The sequence below is a fragment of the Zeugodacus cucurbitae genome, chromosome 2, assembly GCF_028554725.1.
Source record: "Zeugodacus cucurbitae isolate PBARC_wt_2022May chromosome 2, idZeuCucr1.2, whole genome shotgun sequence".
Classification (NCBI taxonomy): domain Eukaryota; kingdom Metazoa; phylum Arthropoda; class Insecta; order Diptera; family Tephritidae; genus Zeugodacus; species Zeugodacus cucurbitae.
In genome coordinates this window covers 19767259-19792132 of record NC_071667.1, presented here as the reverse complement: position 1 = coordinate 19792132, position 24874 = coordinate 19767259, and the positions used below count along the sequence as shown (strand labels likewise).

Here is a 24874-nt window from a genome sequence, read left to right as displayed (position 1 = left end):
ATAGCTTTATTGGTTTGCAAGATATATACAAAAAACATATCGGGGGCGGGGTCACGCCCACTTTCCAAAAAAAATTCCATTCAAATGTGCCCCTCCCTAATGCGATCCTATGTTCCAAATTTTATAACTTTATTTATGGCTTAGTTATAGCTCTTTATGTGTTTTTGGTTATCGCCATTTTGTGGGCGTGCCAGTGGTCCGATTCCGCCCATATTCGAACTTAACCTTCTTATGGTGCCAAGGAACACGTGTTCCAAGTTTCATTAAGATATCTCAATTTTTACTCAAGTTACAGCTTGCACGGGGACTAAGTAGGCAATTGAAAAGTAAAGTCCTCTCTCGACGAACAAAAACCAAACTCTACAAGTCTTCTCAGAAACGTGGACGATGTCAACATCCGATAAGACGGCACTAAGAGTTTTCGAGAGAAATGTTTTGTGGCAACGGCGAATACCGCAGACGATGGAACAATGAGCTGTATGTGTTATTCGACGACATAGACATAGTCCAGCGAATAAAAAGACAGCGGCTACGCTGGCTAGGTCTTGTTGTTCGAATGGAGGAAAGTGCTCCAGATCTGAAAGTATTCAATGCAGTACCCGCTGGTGGAAGCCGAGGAAGAGGGAGACCTCCACTCCGATGGAAGGACCAGGTGGAGAGGGACCTGGCTTCGCTTGGTATAACCAATTAGCGCCGAACTGCCAGAAGGAGAGATACGTGGCGCGCTGTTGTGGTCTCGGCTATAACCGCGTAAGCGGTGTCCACGCCAGTCAAGAAGAATAATAAGATCCGAAAAGAGAACGCGCTAATATCAAAGTTGAAATATAAGTTTAGTTGTCAAAATTCTCAAATTAACAAATTGAATAATTCAAAAGTTCGAATTTCCGAAAAGGAACAATAACATGTGATATAAACTATATAGAAGCTTAAGAAGAACCTTGCAGAAGAATCTTAAAAATTTAAGATTTTTTTAAATATTAAAATTAATGATATTAATATGATAATAATAACATTTGTTTTAATTAGGAATTCGAAAATACATTTCCTCTCCACCAAATGGAACGAAATATGGAAAGTCATCCTGGGCTATGGCAAAGATCCATATCTCAGAATATAGAAGTCAGTTCCAATTTGGGTAATCTTTGTTTATGGACATAAAATCCTTGAGACGACTTGAAGCGTAATGCTAAATTAGAAAAGTGTAGATATTGATCCTTATATAGGAATTATTACAAGCTCTCTACCAACAGATTTCCCCACAGGGATATACAAACATTGTTCATACATCACTCAAGTGCGGTTGCATTATTGTATAACACATTTGTGTTGAAGTATTGACTTTGATGACAAGACAACCCCACACATTAAAACCATCTTTCTACAACAGTTAGGCGAGTGTGTGTACCGACAAATTTTTATTTCGCGGCAACAAAAATGTTGTAACCGACGCAGAATAGCGCTGTAAATACTCAACAGCTTTTGTTTCGTACCAATCCTGGTGTTTTTTCGCTCCCGCGACTTCACCACCCATGCTCTATCAAAGCAAAAAGAAATTGTAGCAACGACGACAACAATCCATTGTGGTGGTGTTGGTGGTGTTGAAGGTGTATGTTTAAATGAGAAAAGTTGTTCTGTTCTTATTTACCTTTTGTGTCTTTCTAACGCATTTTTCTTTTGCCAAAATATTTATATAAGAAAATAACATAAACAACACGCAATTCCACTGAATGAAATTGACAAATTTGAAGGACAAGAAAAAATTAGAAAAAAACACATTTATAAAAGAGCGAATTCTACACACAACGGCACTTTTGTGCCAATGGCAAATAAGAAGTGAATTATACAACTAAACAACAACAGCAATAAGAAGTACATTTCACTCTGCTAAGGAATGTGATTTAAAGTAGAAGAAGGAGCAAAACCGAAATTGCCGCATCGAAAAAGCAACAGGTTTTATAGCATTAAGTAATGCTGCAGGTCAACAGTTGGCATCAGCAGGTATTTGGCGGCTTTAAAGTGTGTAGTGCGCTCGGAAGTGTGGTGGCTTTGAAAAAATGAAAACCTTTAAAGAATGGCAGTAATAAATATTTCGGTTAAAATTATTCAAGGTAAATAATAAAATTTTGTGTCAGTGATCTTTAAGTTGATTACACCCGAAAGATCTAGAAATGGTGGTGTGTATAAAAATTGACTCACGAATTATAGAAGCGTAGTGGCCTCAACTTTAAGAGTGCTACGTCCACTTTTTGCTCATTTCCCTAATTTTTTGCTTAATTGCTTCGTCAATAAGCAAAACATATGTTATTGGTAATCCACACAGACTCCATTAGTAACAAATGCATCCGGAAAAGACCGCTCAATGATAACTGAATATTTTTGGCCCGAATTAGATGATTCATATCATTGGACAATATGTAGTTCTAACAGGACGGAGCCACAAGCCATACAACGAATGTCACAATCGATTTATTGAAAACCAAGTTTGGGGACCGTGTGATCACAGAAAATGTTCCCGTCAATGGGCCCCCTCGATCGTGCGATTTGAGACCGTTAGACTATTTTCTGTAGGGATATGTCAAGTCTATTGTTTTGCTGACAAGGCAGCGACGATTGATGAACTTCGTAAAAATATCGAAAGTGGAATTGCACCGTATCGGCCGATTTATAATTGAAAACCGTAGAAAATTGGGTTCACAATCTGGACTTCTGCGACCGTGCCTATGGTGGTTATGCAAAAGAAATCGAGTTCCATGGATAATGGCATCCAATGTACTTTCACGGGAATAAATAATTTTGTAGCGCTCTTATTGAAAAATCCTTCATTACGTCAAATGCGAGATGTGGAACTCCTTCCTACCAATTTGAATTTGATTACAGTATAAAATTGATTTGCATTTCGAATTCAACGAAAATCACACTTCTTGCCCCGGTAGCACGAAGATTGGAGCTATATCTTGTGGTCAGGTGATTAAAAATGTCCTCTTTGAATAAATAAACCAAATAGAAATATGGAAAGATTAATAGAAATCGAAAAAATATGTATGTAGTGGACCACAAAAGCATCAGCTTAAGTGGCTCGTCAAAAACTAAAAATATAAAAAAAACTCAGACAAAATACAAAAATGATTGGCATAAAAAGAGTGGGAAGTGAAATGACTAGAACGAAGGCCAAACGGCGAAGCAGATCAAATCCAAACATTTCCAGTTGCAGTTTGGCACAAGAAGTAGTGGCTGTGGCGAGCGACTATTATCATCATCATTACGTGAGCAGAATAAACGAGTAAAAGCAAACAATGATTCTAAAAGCCGCACTCGGACCTATGCGTTAGCGTACGAGTACTTGCGCCGAACTACTCACTACTTGCAACGTAAAGCACACGTAAAGTTGGACCTAACTATAGGTAGAACCGCATTGAAAGGCTGAATACTAAACACAATAAGCCGGATTGGTGCTGAAAATTGAGGCGGCCACTGAGATTGGTACTATAGCGACGAGTATCCGAGTCATATCTACTAGCCGCAGCAATTGAATGCAGTGACCGTGTGCTAACTAACAATGGTGTTGACAACAATGACACTGACAGTGACTGTCAGTCAATCAGGGCAATCAGTGGGACCCAAAGACAGCGCAGTGCAGTGTGACGTGCGGACGACGATGAAATTGAAATGCATACGAAAAGCGAATAGTGAAGTGGTGGCATATATGGATAGATGTCGAATAGTGTGTGTATGCCATAATGCTTGAGTGGTATTGAAGAAATTTTATTAAGATAACATACAAATTAACCCATAAATTCGGCATAAAGTTTAATAGAATAACGAAAAACGTCATATATAGTATATGAGGGCTGAGGTAATTCCTGAACCGATTTGATTCATTTTCATCAGCAAGGTACACTATATCCAAGACTATACGCTCACCGTATTTTTGAAAAATCTACAATGAGGTATATGGGAGCTAGGAGATGTTATGACACGATTTTAATAATTTTTGGAACAGAGACACACTATTAGAAGAAAACCATTTCCTATGAATTACATTAAATTGACTGAGAGATTTACCCATATTTTCGGTTAAAATTTATCCTTAAGCGCTGAGTTCAACATGTTCGATATCTGGGGCCTTGAAAAGTTATGGTCTGTTTTCGACAATTTTTTCACAAGTGAAGCCAGAGATGATATGCACTCTTTGTGTAAAGTTTTATTCCGCTATCTTCATTGGTTCCTTATGTTCACATTATAAAGCGAAGGATGAGATGGAATTCAAAATTGAGTTATAAGGCCCATTTTTTGTCCGTGTTATCAGGGTGTCAAGAAAATATTATATACCGAATTTCATTTGAATCGGTCGAGTAGTTCCTGAGATATGGTTTTTGACCCATAAGAGGGCGATGCCACGCCCATTGTACAGTTTGGTTTATATAGCTTTATTTGTTTGCGAGTTAAATACAAATAACCGATTTGTGCTTAACATTCCACACCGCAGCTGGTGGGCTGTTAGTCTCATACTCGTATGCATATTTGAAAATCTCATTGAACTTAATGCTCTTGTGCGGCTTAGTTATAGACTTAAAATATTTCAGAAAATATTATACAGTTAGACTTCAATAAGATTTAGTTCTAAATTGTATGGAGAGAATGCGGTGAAATGAAACCAGAGTTTGGCGCTTTTTAAAATATTCAAATAAATATTTAGGAATTCCAAGAAATTTTTGAATCAAGGATAAATCTCAGATGTAGAAGAAATTGGTGTTTCAGCGTTCTACAAGTAATACTTATTCCTCAATTAAATCTTAGAATAAAGCTCAAGATATTGTCGATCTTTCTATACGATAACTTAATTAACTTTTTGATGAATATTTTGGTCTTCAATATAGCATAAAATGCGTATTTATTTAGGCTGATTATAGATATTTCGAGTCCATTGACCGAAGACCATAATTTTCATCAGAATAAGTTGTACATCCAAGCTCCGTTTATACATATATTGAATATTAACCTGGTCATATTGTCAGTATTTTCATTTAATCACTTAGTCTAAAAATTAAAATTTCTGAAAGTATCACCAGATGACGTCCTTGGCTAAACTAACACTTGGTCACTCAGCTGGGATAGCGTAAAATTTTGCCAAGTAAATTCCTTAAAATACCATAATTAATCTGTAAAGATTTACTTTTGAAACTTGTTTGTCTATTTATTTAGCTAAGTGCTCAGTATACGAAATGTCGCAATTACTTAACTTACAATATATTTAGTAGAATTAACTTACCAAGTATTAAATCTAAATCAAATTATACGCCTACAAATGGAGTATATGGAAAAAATATCTTCGAGTATAAACGGAGCTCAACCGAGTGGAGCTTAGGAGGCTACAGTAACCACAGGGCAAGTTTAAAAAGATCCGAATGTTTGCACAAGTTACCACACAACACTGCCGGGCAACCGCATCATAGCCACAATGAACATGAGCAGTTTCTGCCTGACCGGCAGAGTCACTTCAAGTGTTCATGCAAGGGTAGCTATCGAGTGAGGATATTATACAGTGCAGAGAAGTGAGATTGTTGAATGGATAAACTCGTTGCAAAAATGTAAAAAAATTAAAGTTAAAAAGTAAGTTTTTCTTTTAGGAAGAGGAAAAAAGTCTTTCCGGGTGTATTTTAGGCACAAAAAGCTCCACTTGAAAATTCATTAGACGTTCGTAGACAACTTAAGCTTATAGATTTCTCTCTTTGTAGAAACAAATGTATATTATTGAAAACATTTAATAAAGCAAATGCAATTCTAAAACTTTAATTTAATGCCCTTAAGCTCATCAACATTACTGTTCATATTTCATGAAGAAATTTAAGTAAAACATCCTTAGCTACTAAGTGAATTACTTAGAAAGCGCAATGTCACAACACAAAGAATATGCACACAAGCGGAATAAATATTTCAAGATTTCAGGTAATCAAAATGCAAAAAAAAAAATGGAAAACAAGGATGAGCAACAGAATTGAGTTATTATGGAAGAACTGAGTTACGAATAAACGAATTTGAAAAAAATCTTTTCGTTTTATTTTTCCTCTTACCAACAGCAACATCTGAAAACCAATTAGCCAATTAAAGCGGAGATCATATCGAAAAAGCGTCAGGAAAATGGTCTAAAAATGTTGATAATGAAAAAGCTTGCCTTAACCCAACAAACAACCTTTGTTTGTAAGCAACTTTAATTTGATGAGAGATTTAGGCTGATAAGCCGAGTAAAGTTTAAAGGAATTTGGTTCTCTGATTACGAAGCAAAGTAAGTGGAGCAAAATTATAAGAATCTTAATTAGGAGAGCATAACATTGTTAGTGAAAAAGTTACGGCGTAATTTCTTCCAGAGGGCTTTTGGTGACGCTCAATTACATTCTTGGAAATTTTATGTTTCGTAATTATATACCTAAGGGCATCAGCTTGATCACAAAAGGTAGAAGACAGCAAACTTCTTGAGATTTGCATGTACTAAGTAAAACCTAGGATGGAGTCATATGTAGAAGATCACGTAAGTGAGGAAAGTTTCGGACTGTCATTCACTTGAGAGTGGCCAGGAACGGGGCGAACCCGATTCCCCAATCGACGATGGTGGAGCAGATGTTCCATTGCCCGACCGTGAAGAAATTCGAATAGCAATTACCCGCTTGAAGAACAATAAGGCGGCGGGGGCCGATGGATTACCGGCCGAGCTATTCAAATACGGCGGCGAAGAGCTGATAAGGTGCTTGCATCAGCTTCTTTGTAGAATATGGTCGGAAGAAAGCATGCCTGACGATTGGAATCTCAGTGCACTCTGCCCAATACACAAAACGGGAGACCCCACAATTTGCGCCAATTACCGTGGGATAAGCCTCCTCAACATCGCGTATAAGGTTCTGTCGAGCGTATTGTGTGAAAGACTAAAGCCCACCGTTAACAAACTGATTGGACCTTATCAGTGTGGCTTTAGACCTGGAAAATCAACAACAGACCAGATATTCACCATGCGCCAAATTTTGGAGAAGACCCGTGAAAATAGGATCGACACACACCATCTCTTTGTCGACTTTAAAGCTGCTTTCGACAGCACGAAAAGGAGCTGCCTTTATGCCGCGATGTCTGAATTTGGTATCTCCGCACAAACTAATACGGTTGTGTAAGCTGACGTTGAGCAACACCAAAAGCTCCGTCAAGATCGGTAAGGACCTCTCCGAGCCGTTCGATACCAGACGAGGTTTCAGACAAGGTGACTCACTCTCGTGTGATTTCTTTAACCTGATGCTGGTAAAATAATACGAGGTGCAGAGCTAAATATAGAAGGTACAATCTTCTATAAGAGTGTACAGCTACTGGCGTACGCCGATGATATCGATATCATTGGAAACAACATCCGCGCCGTTAGCTCTGCTTTCTCCAGACTGGATAAGGAAGCGAAGCGTATGGGTCTGGTGGTTAACGAGGACAAGACGAAATATCTCCTGTCGTCAAACAAACAGACGCGTCTTGGCTCCCACGTCACTGTTGACAGTCATAACTTTCAAGTTGTAGATAATTTCGTCTACCTGGGAACCAGCATTAACAGCAATAAAAATGTCAGCCTGGAAATCCAACGCAGAATCACTCTTGCCAACAGGTGCTACTATGGACTATGTAGGCAATTGAAAAGTAAAGTCCTCTCTCGACGAACAAAATCCAAACTCTACAAGTCTCTTATCTTTCCCGTCCTACTTTACGGTGCAGAAGCGTGGACGATGTCAACATCCGATGAGACGGCACTAGGAGTTTTCGAAAGAAAGGTTTTGCGGAAGATTTATGGTCCCTTAAGAATTGTCAACGGCGAATACCGCAGACGATGGAACGATGAGCTGTATGTGTTATTCGACGACATAGACATGGTCCAGCGAATAAAAAAACAGCGGCTACGCTGGCTAGATCATGTTGTTCGAATGGATGGAAGTGCTCCAGCTCTGAAAGTATTCGATGCAGTACCCGCTGGTGGAAGCCGAGGAAGAGGGAGACCTCCACTCCGATGGAAGGACCAGGTGGAGAGGGACCTGGCTTCGCTTGGAATAACCAATGGGCGCCAAACTGCCAGAAGGAGGGATACGTGGCGCGCTGTTTTGGACTCGGCTATAACCGCGTAAGCGGTGTCTACGCCAGTCAAGAAGAAGAAGAGATGAATTTCGAATACTTTCATGATAGTTCGATGTTTCAATGTGTTCTTTCGAAATTCATCTGCCGCACACAAATATCCTTAATTGAACTAATATAATTCCATTTCAGGCTAGTGCTCCTTCTTCTACAAAGTCTGTATAGTGCATGGTTTTTTACTTGCTTTTATCTCTTTCATTCAAGCTCAGTTTTGGGTATGCCTATAGGGTGTATGCATAAAATGCATGTTAGTTTTTGCTGTGGTCTTATCCTTCGAAAATTGCTCTTTTACAAAGTGCCGCTTGCGGGCATCACCTATATGAATTTGCAAATATTTGTTGATAAATATGTGTACGAATATGTATGTCCACATTTGTGATTTAGACAATACTCATACTACTCACATACACACAGGGATATCAACTAAATATTGGTAGGTAATGGTAGTACACCAAAAGCAGACGGAAAATTAAATAACTTAGGAATACCTTGGAGGGTAAATTTGGATAGACATTGTCGAAGAAAATTATGTCGTAATATCTGATCATTTGTTTGACAAACAGGACAGTGCGAATATTGAGGTAGATGACTCTGCCGAAATTCATGATTGTCATCGTGAAAGCGCGTGAAAGTCCGAAAATAGTGGGTTTAAATTAATTATACGTCCGTTAGAGATGATCAGGGCGAGCAACCCATCAGGAAAAAGTTAACAAAAATATTGAAAAGCTTGCCAATCTGTTGCCAGCGAGGGTATGCTTTAGAGCAAGCGGTTCTGTATAAAAAAAAAACGTTTCCGAATAAAATCCGTTTCCCGACTATGCGTAAAATAAAACACCAATAAAACACCAGAATACCTCGAATGAAAATGACAAATTACCGGACAAACTAACCTAACCTAACTTTATCTAACGTATGCTGGGTAATGCACCAGGTCCACCACTAATTGTGGACATGGAAAGATTTATGTATTGATTAAGACATATGCATATGTAGTAAACACAAGGACGGTTCGACGTCGAAAAGCTGCAATCACAACCGACAGCCGAGCGATTTTCTTCTCGACTTGCACTCCTGCTCTCTGAGAGCACTCATCAGCATCTCGATATAAGGGAGCTGTGGAACGGCATCTCAAACTCATTGCATACCGCTGCAGCCGAAACAATTGGTCTCCGGCAACGCCAAAAAACCAGTTGGTACAATGAGAGTTGTCGTTCCGCAGTGGAGAGAAAACAGACTGCCTACCTCGCAACGTTGCGAAAGACCACAACACGTTCAGGGTGGGACAGATATCGAGAACTGAAGAGGGAAGCGAGACGCATTTGCAGACGTAAAAAGAAAGAGGCCGAAATGCGTGAGTATGAAAAGCTTGAAAAGCTGGCCGACATGGGTAGTGCTCGAAAATTTTATGAGAAGATCAGGCGATTTACAGAAGGTTTCAAGACCGGAGCATTATCATGTAGGGGCCGAGGAGGTAATCTGGTAACGGATGTCTAGAGCATACTGGGATTATGGAGGGAACACTTCTCCGACCTGCTGAATGACAGTGATAGTACAACACCAGGTGATGGCGAACCCGATTCCCCAATCGATGACGATGGAATAGATATTCAATTAGCAATTACCCGCTTGAAGAACAACAAAGCGGCGGGGGCCGATGGACTACCGGCCGAGCTATTCAAATACGGCGGAGAAGAGCTGATAAGGTGCATGCATCAGCTTCTTTGTAGAATATGGTCGGAAGAAAGCATGCCTGACGATTGGAATCTCAGTGTACTCTGCCTAATACACAAAACGGGAGACCCCACAATTTGCGCCAATTACCGTGGGATAAGCCTCCTCAACATCGCGTATAAGGTTCTGTCGAGCGTATTGTGTGAAAGACTAAAGCCCACCGTCAACAAACTGATTGGACCTTATCAGTGTGGCTTTAGACCTGGAAAATCAACAACAGACCAGATGTTCACCATGCGCCAAATTTTGGAGAAGACCCGTGAAAATAGGATCGACACACACCATCTCTTTGTCGACTTTAAAGCTGCTTTCGACAGCACGAAAAGGAGCTGCCTTTATGCCGCGATGTCTGAATTTGGTATCCCTGCAAAACTAATACGGCTATGTAAACTGACGGTGAGCAACACCAAAAGCTCCGTCAGGATCGGGAAGGACCTCTCCGAGCCGTTCGATACCAAACGAGGCTTCAGACAGGGTGACTTCTTCAATCTATTACTGGAAAAAATAATACGAGCTCCAGAGCTAAATAGAGAAGGTACAATCTTCTACAAGAGTGTACAGCTGCTGGCGTATGCCGATGATATTGATATAATCGGTAGTAACAACCGCGCCGTTTGTTCTGCTTTTTCCAGACTAGATAAAGAAGCGAAGCGTATGGGTCTGGTGGTGAATGAGGACAAGACGAAATATCTCCTGTGGTCAAACAAACAGTCAGCGCATTCGCGTCTTGGCTCCCACGTCACTGTTGACAGTTATAACTTTGAAGTTGTAGATAATTTCGTCTACCTGGGAACCAGCATTAACAGCAATAAAAATGTCAGCCTGGAAATCCAACGCAGAATCACCTTTGCCAACAGGTGTTACTTTGGACTGAGTAGGCAATTGCAAAGTAAAGTCCTCTCTCGACGAACAAAAATCAAACTCTAGAAGTCGCTCATTATTACCGTCCTGATGTATGGCGCTGAAGTGTGGACGATGACAACATCCGATGACATTGACATAGTTCAGCAACGGCGAATACCGCAGACGATGGAACGATGAGCTGTATGTGTTATTCGACGACATAGACATGGTCCAGCGAATAAAAAAACAGCGGCTACGCTGGCTAGATCATGTTGTTCGAATGGATGGAAGTGCTCCAGCTCTGAAAGTATTCGATGCAGTACCCGCTGGTGGAAGCCGAGGAAGAGGGAGACCTCCACTCCGATGGAAGGACCAGGTGGAGAGGGACCTGGCTTCGCTTGGAATAACCAATGGGCGCCAAACTGCCAGAAGGAGGGATACGTGGCGCGCTGTTTTGGACTCGGCTATAACCGCGTAAGCGGTGTCTACGCCAGTCAAGAAGAAGAAGAGATGAATTTCGAATACTTTCATGATAGTTCGATGTTTCAATGTGTTCTTTCGAAATTCATCTGCCGCACACAAATATCCTTAATTGAACTAATATAATTCCATTTCAGGCTAGTGCTCCTTCTTCTACAAAGTCTGTATAGTGCATGGTTTTTTACTTGCTTTTATCTCTTTCATTCAAGCTCAGTTTTGGGTATGCCTATAGGGTGTATGCATAAAATGCATGTTAGTTTTTGCTGTGGTCTTATCCTTCGAAAATTGCTCTTTTACAAAGTGCCGCTTGCGGGCATCACCTATATGAATTTGCAAATATTTGTTGATAAATATGTGTACGAATATGTATGTCCACATTTGTGATTTAGACAATACTCATACTACTCACATACACACAGGGATATCAACTAAATATTGGTAGGTAATGGTAGTACACCAAAAGCAGACGGAAAATTAAATAACTTAGGAATACCTTGGAGGGTAAATTTGGATAGACATTGTCGAAGAAAATTATGTCGTAATATCTGATCATTTGTTTGACAAACAGGACAGTGCGAATATTGAGGTAGATGACTCTGCCGAAATTCATGATTGTCATCGTGAAAGCGCGTGAAAGTCCGAAAATAGTGGGTTTAAATTAATTATACGTCCGTTAGAGATGATCAGGGCGAGCAACCCATCAGGAAAAAGTTAACAAAAATATTGAAAAGCTTGCCAATCTGTTGCCAGCGAGGGTATGCTTTAGAGCAAGCGGTTCTGTATAAAAAAAAAACGTTTCCGAATAAAATCCGTTTCCCGACTATGCGTAAAATAAAACACCAATAAAACACCAGAATACCTCGAATGAAAATGACAAATTACCGGACAAACTAACCTAACCTAACTTTATCTAACGTATGCTGGGTAATGCACCAGGTCCACCACTAATTGTGGACATGGAAAGATTTATGTATTGATTAAGACATATGCATATGTAGTAAACACAAGGACGGTTCGACGTCGAAAAGCTGCAATCACAACCGACAGCCGAGCGATTTTCTTCTCGACTTGCACTCCTGCTCTCTGAGAGCACTCATCAGCATCTCGATATAAGGGAGCTGTGGAACGGCATCTCAAACTCATTGCATACCGCTGCAGCCGAAACAATTGGTCTCCGGCAACGCCAAAAAACCAGTTGGTACAATGAGAGTTGTCGTTCCGCAGTGGAGAGAAAACAGACTGCCTACCTCGCAACGTTGCGAAAGACCACAACACGTTCAGGGTGGGACAGATATCGAGAACTGAAGAGGGAAGCGAGACGCATTTGCAGACGTAAAAAGAAAGAGGCCGAAATGCGTGAGTATGAAAAGCTTGAAAAGCTGGCCGACATGGGTAGTGCTCGAAAATTTTATGAGAAGATCAGGCGATTTACAGAAGGTTTCAAGACCGGAGCATTATCATGTAGGGGCCGAGGAGGTAATCTGGTAACGGATGTCTAGAGCATACTGGGATTATGGAGGGAACACTTCTCCGACCTGCTGAATGACAGTGATAGTACAACACCAGGTGATGGCGAACCCGATTCCCCAATCGATGACGATGGAATAGATATTCAATTAGCAATTACCCGCTTGAAGAACAACAAAGCGGCGGGGGCCGATGGACTACCGGCCGAGCTATTCAAATACGGCGGAGAAGAGCTGATAAGGTGCATGCATCAGCTTCTTTGTAGAATATGGTCGGAAGAAAGCATGCCTGACGATTGGAATCTCAGTGTACTCTGCCTAATACACAAAACGGGAGACCCCACAATTTGCGCCAATTACCGTGGGATAAGCCTCCTCAACATCGCGTATAAGGTTCTGTCGAGCGTATTGTGTGAAAGACTAAAGCCCACCGTCAACAAACTGATTGGACCTTATCAGTGTGGCTTTAGACCTGGAAAATCAACAACAGACCAGATGTTCACCATGCGCCAAATTTTGGAGAAGACCCGTGAAAATAGGATCGACACACACCATCTCTTTGTCGACTTTAAAGCTGCTTTCGACAGCACGAAAAGGAGCTGCCTTTATGCCGCGATGTCTGAATTTGGTATCCCTGCAAAACTAATACGGCTATGTAAACTGACGGTGAGCAACACCAAAAGCTCCGTCAGGATCGGGAAGGACCTCTCCGAGCCGTTCGATACCAAACGAGGCTTCAGACAGGGTGACTTCTTCAATCTATTACTGGAAAAAATAATACGAGCTCCAGAGCTAAATAGAGAAGGTACAATCTTCTACAAGAGTGTACAGCTGCTGGCGTATGCCGATGATATTGATATAATCGGTAGTAACAACCGCGCCGTTTGTTCTGCTTTTTCCAGACTAGATAAAGAAGCGAAGCGTATGGGTCTGGTGGTGAATGAGGACAAGACGAAATATCTCCTGTGGTCAAACAAACAGTCAGCGCATTCGCGTCTTGGCTCCCACGTCACTGTTGACAGTTATAACTTTGAAGTTGTAGATAATTTCGTCTACCTGGGAACCAGCATTAACAGCAATAAAAATGTCAGCCTGGAAATCCAACGCAGAATCACCTTTGCCAACAGGTGTTACTTTGGACTGAGTAGGCAATTGCAAAGTAAAGTCCTCTCTCGACGAACAAAAATCAAACTCTAGAAGTCGCTCATTATTACCGTCCTGATGTATGGCGCTGAAGTGTGGACGATGACAACATCCGATGACATTGACATAGTTCAGCGAATAAAAAGACAGCGGCTACGCTGGCTAGGTCATGTTGTACGAATGGATGAAAACACTCCAGCTCTGAAAGTGTTCGATGCAGTACCCGCTGGAGGAATCCGCGGAAGAGGACGACCTCCACTCCGGTGGAAGGACAAAGTGCAAAGTGACCTGGCTTCACTTGGTGTTTCCAGTTGGCGCCAAAAAGCAAAAAGGAGGAACGAGTGGCGCGCTCTGGTGGATTCGGCTATAATCGCTTAAGCGGTTTCTACGCCAAATATATATATAACGGGTGATTTTTTTGAGGTTAGGATTTTCATGCATTAGTATTTGACAGATCACGTGGGATTTCAGACATGGTGTCAAAGAGAAAGATGCTCAGTATGCTTTGACATTTCATCATGAATAGACTTACTAACGAGCAACGCTTGCAAATCATTGAATTTTATTACCAAAATCAGTGTTCGGTTCGAAATGTGTTTATATCGACAAATTTTGTTCAGCGATGAGGCTCATTTCTGGTTGAATGGCTACGTAAATAAGCAAAATTGCCGCATTTGGGGTGAAGAGCAACCAGAAGCCGTTCAAGAACTGCCCATGCATCCCGAAAAATGCACTGTTTGGTGTGGTTTGTACGCTGGTGGAATCATTGGACCGTATTTTTTCAAAGATGCTGTTGGACGCAACGTTACGGTGAATGGCGATCGCTATCGTTCGATGCTAACAAACTTTTTGTTGCCAAAAATGGAAGAACTGAACTTGGTTGACATGTGGTTTCAACAAGATGGCGCTACATGCCACACAGCTCGCGATTCTATGGCCATTTTGAGGGAAAACTTCGGAGAACAATTCATCTCAAGAAATGGACCCGTAAGTTGGCCACCAAGATCATGCGATTTAACGCCTTTAGACTATTTTTTGTGGGGCTACGTCAAGTCTAAAGTCTACAGAAATAAGCCAGCAACTATTCCAGCTTTGGAAGACAACATTTCCGAAGAAATTCGGGCTATTCCGGCCGAAATGCTCGAAAAAGTTGCCCAAAATTGGACTTTCCGAATGGACCACCTAAGACGCAGCCGCGGTCAACATTTAAATGAAATTATCTTCAAAAAGTAAATGTCATGAACCAATCTAACGTTTCAAATAAAGAACCGATGAGATTTTGCAAATTTTATGCGTTTTTTTTTTTAAAAAGTTATCAAGCTCTTAAAAAATCACCCTTTATATGTAGTATGAGTAAACACGTGTAAATATGTATGTTTGGCTCTTATTTGTGCTTTGCAAATTCTTTCATAGCTCCGGAGACCAGTTGGCGCAGATGTTTGAGACATCCCCTGCATAGTGTCAAAGAAAAAATGTGTTGCCATGTGCGCGCGACAAATAAGGCCAGCAGAAATTGAATAAAAAAGCGAAGTATGACTGCAGCAATGGGACTTGATGCATTGCCTTTGAACACACACAAGTGGTATTGACTAGTTTATATACAGATTTTCTTTTTATTTTTTCGTTTGCAGCTCTGTGCTTCTAAGCTACATATTTGCTTACCACTCTGGAGCTCAGCTGAGAGTTAGCACTGTTTGCTCTACACCGCATGCTTCCTTTGGCTAACTGTACAAATATACATTTTTACTCTACAACACCAACTCACATACTTAGTATGTATATGTATGCTTGTACGTACTTAAGTCTCGTTGAATTGCCACGTTGGCATGCTTCTTATTTCTCCTTTTTCTGGCGCTTTTGTCTTAGCTAAAATACACTTTAATTTGAGAACTTTTACGAACTTTACCGCGATCTAAGCTTTACTAAGAAGTAGTGGGCTGACGTGATGGCGAAAAATAAAAATTGACGAGATTTTCAACTCTAAATGCAGCTTTTAGCATTTCTTCACATTTTACTTTTAATTCTTTTATTTTATTCTCTTTTAAGTGCAGATAAGTTGTAAATAGCAGACAGGAGCCGCATGCACTGAGATATGAGCTTCTTGCGTATTTAAGTCCAAAATGTTTATATGTATTTTCTTCACTATTTGCACTTTATCACAGATAAAAAGCGAGACTTTGAAGTTATTCCGAGTGTGCGGTGCAGTAGTCACTTTAACTCGTTCACTAAATTTATAAGTGAACTAGTGAGTTTTATGCGCTGCTGGATACAATAAGTTGAGTTCATCGGCTTCCGACTATGATTTTACTGCGGCGGTCTGTTTTTAACAATACGTATATTTCAAACCAATATGCGAAGGTGCATTAATAATTTTTGGATTACGATAAGACTTGGACTCTTAGGTAGGTCACATATTTCGTTAATGTGCTTCAAAGTTTGCTAACGAACGATAACTATCTTTTCTGATCTATCTTTTTAAAAATATGACCCTGACTAGTTTATTCACACTAAATCCTTATAGGAACCCTTCTTGATTTTTTCTTATACTTCTAAATTAAAACTCAAGTAAAGTCAATTGGTCTTTCTACGATAATATCTGTGCTGGAGAGCCTACAATCCCTCTATCTTATGTGATATTTGATACTTTCGGGATTTGTTGACCAATCTTTTGAGGAAGTTGAAAAGAATCTGACAAGAAGTTCCGAAAACGAGCACGTAGTCAAAGAATTGATGACAAGGCGGTTCTAGAACTAAATATCTAATCTAAGAAATTATAAGATGTCAAATATACTTCTTGAGATCTGCTCTAATGTTAAAACGCCAATTCGCCTAAACTACAAAAGTGTCTTTCGATACAAGATGCCTTAATTCTAATACTTTATGTCACACCCTCGCATGGGCACTTGTAGCTCTAAGCGACTTGGTGCCAAAAGTGGTGTCATTTGATGCTTCAGTTTAGAAGATAAATCGTTCGTATTATCGCAAATTCGCAATAATAGTGAAAATATGCTATTTAAGCTATTTAATAGCTGCGAGTGAAAGGAGTACCAAATACACAAGAGCGAGGGTGTTCAATGAAATAGAAAAACTATAAAATTTACAGTTTTATAGTAAAATTTCATTTTATGAGAGCCATAATAATTTGGTTACGGTATGGAGTACATAACCCATTTATGGCTGTATTTTTCAGTATACGCTAAGGAAAGTTGCAGTGCAATGAATAGTCGTTTTTTCATACTTTATTAACATTTCTGTATTGTTTGGGATAATTATAAAGATTGAAGAAAATTTTATAAATTTGATGAATAAGTATTGCTCAGAAGATGTTCAATGATTTGAGTAAACTAGCTGGATTTTGGAGCATATTATAGTATTATTCAAAGTTGTAGCAAGGAGAATACATCAACTATTTGGATGAGGCTTGAACTTTGAGGACCTTACCTTTAGCCGGATAAGATCATATTAAGTGTTCGACGGAAGTGTAGAACATTGGCTGACTGACAAGACTTAAAATTATGTTTGCGCCCTATAGGAAATTTGTATTTTTAGAGTTTTACTACACTTTTTGATTTCAATTGTAAAACCGAAAGGATTCCTTCATTTCATCGTTCTTTGATTTAAAGTACAAATAAAAGACAATGCACTTACCTTTAATACACTGGCTTATATGTACTTATGTTGTTTAAAATGTTATGAATGTTATGAATGTCATATAGAAAATTTAGTTTAACTCAACGTGCATAAAAATTGTATGCTGAAATGGAACAAAAAAATATTTATTTGATTAAAAAATAGAAATAGCGGAGTTAGTTTAATAATAATTTGTTATAAATTTATATTACACTTTTAAGACATTCAAAAGCTGTTTTAAGCAAGGAAATACCAAAAACTAGTTTGAGAAATGCTAAGTGAATCACATAAAATATGGTTGGCATTATCACATTAATATCAATTTCATCTGCAAAGACAGAATATTCAACTACACTTAAACTAGTCAGCTACCCTACTTTATCTCGGCCTCCGAGTGAAAACTTTTTATCCAACTATATTAAAAAGTTTTGGAAATTAACCGTTATTTCCAACAAAATAGTGTGTTATATACATATGTATTCATGCGCTAAACACTAGCATCAAATATAGACTATGCAGAATAATTTTTCCGATGTCAAATTTTGGCTTTATTTCGCTCGTAAGTCATCGGGCATTACTTGCATTATTTCACCTTTTTTGCGCTCATTTATTGGTTATGTGCAGTTAGCTGATATGATAAAAGTCCATTACACAAAATTTATGAGCATTTTGGTGACATTCAAGAAATTATGGAACTAAGCACAAAAAAAAGAAAAATAGTGTCATATTTGAGGAAGAACAAGAGATCAAGGTAGAAAATGTTAAAAATAGAAATAATTAAAAGAGAAATATTAAATAGCCGTTTTTGTATGTATGTATGTAGGCAGTATATGTATATAGGAATATTGTAAGATATCCTACAAGGTTGAGCCATGCATCAAACTCATCATTTTGAACAGTGGTGTACAAAGTTTGTGACAGTTTTACACTTGGAGGGATTTGTAGCATGTTTTCGTCCACGACAGATCCATTTTACTTTGAATTGCAGAAGGCAGCTTGAGCTAGTTGGAGATAGGAAGGAAAGAAGCTGAATCCCAAAAAATTAAAGGAGACGAATATAAAAATACATATGTAATTCATCACACTACAACTCAAATTTTGACGAAGAAAAATATGTTCTCGTTGAATAACCGACACATTTAGGCCCAATGGGAAGGACTCTGGTGCACCGTACTCGTTGTGATTATTGAGAATACTGAGACCGGGAATCATAAGCGACGTCCAATCTTTCCATAACTTTGTATTTGTTCATTATGCTAAAAATTCAAACATTTTTGAAAATCGCAACGACTTGTCTTATCCTCTCAAGTCCAAATCATAGCAGAATAATATTGGTTTGTTGAAATTTTGCAACAACGAAGACATAAAAGGAAATAGCCTTATTCGGAGTCTCTTAACAACAAACGTCTGAATGAGAGTACATTTGACCGTGGGCCATCGTCTTATTTAGCTCAGCGAAGATGAGAAATGTTTATTATAATTGGAAAGAACATTCTCATTTATATTTTAAAAACTATGGAAATGGGCCTCATCGCTGAACAGAATTTGACTCGAAAAACTTCGGATCTGCTTGTAACTTTTTAAGAGCCCATAGAGCGAAACGATGTCGCTTGGGTAGGTCGAGCGACATCAGTTCTTAGACATGCTTTTACGCTTTCAACATAAGATCTCGACGGAAAATGCGTCAAGTAGTTCCATACGTCAGTCTGAGTGGCGGTGAACGGCGCCGAATCGACTCTTCACGGTCTTCGCTTACACTCTCAGCTACGGCTACAATAGTTTATTCATCAAAAAAAGGCTGTTGAGATACGTACCTCTTCTTGGATTACCCTTTATAACGAAACTAAGTTTTCAACAAATTTATAATTTATTTAGTACATTTTTTTTTCAAAAATTCTGCAAAAATTATTCCCATCTACTTTGGAACACACCTCACGAACATTTCATATTCTCGCAATTTATTTATTTAACTTCATTTATATTATATAATACATAATTTGACCCACATATTCGTCATATATATTGTATAAAGTCCATTGAAAGTTGGAAACCATAATATTAGGTTAGAAGCACCGAAGTCCTCGTGTTCGATATATGAGGCCTTGAAAACCTATGGTCCGATTTCGGTGATTTTTAGAATGGGGCTGCCACACTATAAACATAGTATTTGTGCAAAGTTCTGCACCGATATCTTCACTAGTGCTTACTTTATATATTGTAAAGTAAACGATTCAGATCGTCTTCAAAGTTCTGGTATATAGGAAGTAGGCGTGGTTGTGAAGCGATTTGGCTTATTTTCACAACATATCATTGGGATGTAAGGAAACTATTACAAACCAAGTTTCATTGAAATCGGTCGAGTAGTTCCTGAGATATGGTTTTCGACCCATAAGTGGGCGATGCCACGCCCATTTTCCATTTTGTAAAAAAATCTGAGTGTAGCTTCCATCTGTGAGCTGCAGCTTCTTATGTGAAATTTAGTGTTTCTGACGTTTTTCGTTAGTGAGTTAACCCACTTTTAGTAATTTTCAACCTAACCTTTGTATTGGAGGTGGGCGTGGTTATTATCCGATTTCTTTCATTTTTGGACTGTATTAAGAAGTGGCTAAAAAAACGACTGCAGAAAGTTTGGTTTATATAGCTCTATTGGTTTCCGTGATATGTACAAAAAACCTATTTGGGGGCGGGGCCACGCCCACCTCCCCAAAAAAATTACATCCGCATATGCCCCTTCATAGTGCGATCCTTCATACCAAATTTTACTTCCATAACTTTATTTATGGCTTAGTTAATGCACTTTATGTGTTTACGGTTTTCGCCATTTTGTGGGCGTGGCAGTGGTCCGATTTTGCTCATTTTCGAAAGCAACCTTCCTATGGTGCCAAGAAATAAGTGTGCCAAGTTTCATTAAGATATCTTAATTTTTACTCAAGTTACAGATTGCACAAACGGACGGACGGACGGACAGGCAGACATTCGGATTTGAACTCCACTCTTCACCCTGATCACTTTGGTATATATAACCCTATATCTAACTCGTTTAGTTTTGGGTGTTGCAAACAACCGTTATGTGAACAAAACTATAATACTCTCTATCAACTTTGTTGCGAGAGTGTAAAAACAAAGATCGCAAAATGTAAGTTTTTGTGTTTTTGTGCGTCTCACTTTTCACAAATTGCGCGGCCTTAACCTTAAACCTCAATACTTTTAATGAGCAAAATTAAGTTAAAGGTTTTAAATAAAATTAACGTATAATATAAGGTGTAGAGATTCAGAATTTGAAATGTGTGCACCGAGAGGAAGCTGGTGCTAATTTTGGACCGCAGCAATGGATACTTAAAACGCTTACAACACAGTAAAATGCAAACAAACACTCATTTTAATTAAGCACCGCAGACGATGCCACAAATTGTTGAAGCTTTTAGCACACGGACCCACATGCACATCGGCGGGCAGACAAGCAGATGCCTGGCTCAAGACAAGTGCTTATGAAGTAAGTTCAGCAATGGCAGCGGCGACTGTCGACGAGTTTGGCATTTTGCGTACTTTTGGCATCAACAACAACAACGGAGGGAAATACCAAAGCTGCCGGTAAACGTGCAACAGCACCAAATAACAAACTCAACTCAAACTAACAGCAAACTAACTAACTAACCAACTCACAAACTTTGTAATATACATACATATATGGAATTGTATATATTGTACATATATATGTTTGTATGCATGCGTGTGTGTGAGGTGTACGTCGAAACTTTAACCAACCAGGATAAACAGGATAAAGTGGTGCGGGTTGTGGACCACGAAGCTACTGCTGTATGTGTGTAGATGTGATGGGAAGTACAAGACTTTTGGCCTTGTTAAATTTCTGAATATGAAATAATTGAAGGCAAGTATGTAGCAGCAAAATTTGTCTCACCCACACCCCTGTCTCTCTCTCGACAACACAACAAATAACAGCAGAGAACGCAATAGTAAGCTCTAATGGCAAGCACTTTGTTGTTGTATACAGAATGTGCAATATTTTCTGAACTTTGTTTTTGTTCTTCTGTTGTTATTGTTGTTGTTGCTGCTGCTATTGTTGAGCGTAGTCATCGAAAAGTTAATTTCCCAAAAACATGGCAATTAGTGTGAAAACCTTACAAAATACCAAATGTCCAGTTGGAGGCAACCCACATAACACAACAACAAAAGCAACTGCAACAGCAACAGCAACAACAATAATAACAGCAACAACAGCATTCCTAGCAAAATTAAGCTCTACGAAGCCTACAAGTCATCTAACTACGGTGCACACATACATATATACCCACTCAACTCTCTATTGAATTTCGACCAACTTTCGTCAAACCACTCAACATTCACCACAACTACTCATCAATTGCCACAACACAAAAAAATCCTTTGTTGGTGGCAGTGTGCTGAAATAGAAGGAGTGAAGTGAGAAGAATTGTGATGCGCATTCCGTTCGCACGCCTACACAAAGCCACAGGTATGCTGGGCTCGAAGGGTATGAATATAGTTATATATGTACGATAACGCTTACGAACAAATTTGTATCGAGTTGGTGAGGGTGAGCTTACTATAAAAAAGTCGTAAAATTCAATAATTGTCAGAATGGTAGGTGAAAATGTTAGATACGCACACATTCTTCTGCTTACTTTATTGGTGATAGTAAAAATTGATGCCATCGATTTCTGGGTAACAAAATCGTTGTTGATATTTTTTCAACGGTAGAGGTGTACACGGTACAGCTCGGCTCCAACTAACAGTTATCACAGCTAAGATCAAGCTTCAACAAGAGTTCTCATAAACGTATCGTAAAACATTTGTTCTGATATCGTCACCGGTGCTTAATTTATATATTGTAAAGTAAACGAATTAGATGGATTTTAAAATTGTGGTACAAGGATATTAAGTGTCATTCTGAACCGATTTGGCCCATTTTCAAATTATACCATTGTGATGTCAACTAAATGTTATGAACCGAATTTTGGTCGAGTAGTTCTTGAGTTCCTGAGATATGGTTTTTGACCCATAAGTGGGTGGCCAGTTTACAATTTTATACCAATATTAGTGCAGCTTTTACTATAAAACTTAGGATTTCGGTTATCGTCATATTGTGGGCGTGACAGTAATCAGATTTTGTCCATCTACAGTATCAATTTTCTGGTACCAAACGACTAATTTCATCCAGATATCTCAATTTTTAACCAAAAAATTGTCAAAATGCCGCTGCGTTTCCAAACAGGCCCACTAATAGTTGCAATATTTATAAATAGCGGGATTATTTTCATGGTGTTGTACCATATTACCGACGCTCGTCTTTGGATATTTTCGTGTCGATTTTTGTTCCCCTAGTTAATATAACGCGCCTCTTAGGTATTTGAGTAATTAATTAATAACTAAAAGTTCTAACGGGTGATTTTTTTGAGGTTAGGATTTTCATGCATTAGTATTTGACAGATCACGTGGGATTTCAGACATGGTGTCAAAGAGAAAGATGCTCAGTATGCTTTGACATTTCATCATGAATAGACTTACTAACGAGCAACGCTTGCAAATCATTGAATTTTATTACCAAAATCAGTGTTCGGTTCGAAATGTTTTTATCGACAAATTTTGTTCAGCGATGAGGCTCATTTCTGGTTGAATGGCTACGTAAATAAGCAAAATTGCCGCATTTGGGGTGAAGAGCAACCAGAAGCCGTTCAAGAACTGCCCATGCATCCCGAAAAATGCACTGTTTGGTGTGGTTTGTACGCTGGTGGAATCATTGGACCGTATTTTTTCAAAGATGCTGTTGGACGCAACGTTACGGTGAATGGCGATCGCTATCGTTCGATGCTAACAAACTTTTTGTTGCCAAAAATGGAAGAACTGAACTTGGTTGACATGTGGTTTCAACAAGATGGCGCTACATGCCACACAGCTCGCGATTCTATGGCCATTTTGAGGGAAAACTTCGGAGAACAATTCATCTCAAGAAATGGACCCGTAAGTTGGCCACCAAGATCATGCGATTTAACGCCTTTAGACTATTTTTTGTGGGGCTACGTCAAGTCTAAAGTCTACAGAAATAAGCCAGCAACTATTCCAGCTTTGGAAGACAACATTTCCGAAGAAATTCGGGCTATTCCGGCCGAAATGCTCGAAAAAGTTGCCCAAAATTGGACTTTTCGAATGGACCACCTAAGACGCAGCCGCGGTCAACATTTAAATGAAATTATCTTCAAAAAGTAAATGTCATGAACCAATCTAACGTTTCAAATAAAGAACCGATGAGATTTTGCAAATTTTATGCGTTTTTTTTTTTTTTAAAGTTATCAAGCTCTTAAAAAATCACCCTTTAGTTAATGTCACCCTGCGCCTCCTACGCGAGTGGCACCAACGCTTCCTCTGTAAATATGCACTGCTTATGATTTTTTTAGACTTTATTACCGTTATTGTTTTACGTACATACAGATTGTTTCTACAGCTGCAATCTGAACTACGTACATATATTTGGGTAAATAAGAGTAAAGTGGAGGTAGCGGCAAGTAAGCTTCCGCATTCAACTTAGAGCTGCCAGCACACCCTTCTGTACCTGCCACTTAATATCGTCATGACTTTTCCCACATCAATCAAAAGTGTGTCATCAACATCACTAAAGTTTTCTAACATTGCCATGGGCGAGCGAATACTGAACAAAACTGTTGCTTAGGGTGTCCCTTAAAATGCAATATTAAGAATTACGATGTGGCACACAATTTTTTTTCCTTTCTATAACTTGAATCAATCTACAAAATTTCAAATCTGTTGGAAAAACGAAAACCCTGCCTCAAGGCACTCGAAGTTTTACGTTTTTCCAATATTTTATAACTTTGGCAGTCTGGCATCTGAGAGAAGTAATTTTTCTCATGATCTGCCTTTTAATTCATATGCAATAAAAAATATGTCTATAAGTATGTCCAACTGCATTTACTTAGCTAATATATGTAGTTCGCGCGCCTAGCCCTTTGACTGAGGGCAGGTTTTAACTTGTCTAAAGTTTTCTTTATCCTTCGTAAACTGAGTTGTGTTTTTTGAGGATTTCTGGCTTCAAGTGTCATGATGAGTGGTGTTAAAGTAAGGAAGCATTTATATCTTATTGACCATAGTGAAGAAGAGATATTGGGAGCGAAACTACCACCCCGTCTGCAAGTGCTGTGGTATTTGTCTTATAAACTGCAAGAAAGGAATGAAAGTGTCAGTGTTTCTGAAGCAAGTCGGATGACTTCAGATGCTGTTTGTGAGTTTTGTGAACGAGCTAGAATTCCTACTAGTGACAAAGCTTACGTGGTGAAAAAAATTATCGCTCTTCACGATGAATATAGAGCACTCCAGAAAAATTCCTCTCGACGTTCAGCTCGGCAAATAGAATTAGAAGCTTCTTTTGTGGACAAATTTTACGA

The 24874-nt window shown here is 39.1% G+C and overlaps 1 protein-coding gene across 9 annotated transcripts in view; it reads right to left on the bottom strand.

Moving 5' to 3' along the window:
* LOC105217823 (cadherin-87A) overlaps positions 1-24874 on the bottom strand; it is a 266466-nt gene that overhangs the window by 40460 nt on the left and 201132 nt on the right. For 3 of the 9 annotated variants that reach the window (XM_054225543.1, XM_054225544.1, XM_054225545.1), the window contains one exon: positions 17460-17565. The exons of the other annotated variants lie outside the window; for them this stretch is intronic. The gene's annotated coding sequence lies outside the window, so the exon portion shown is untranslated. The remainder of the gene's footprint in view (positions 1-17459; positions 17566-24874) is intronic. 9 annotated transcript variants of the gene reach the window in all.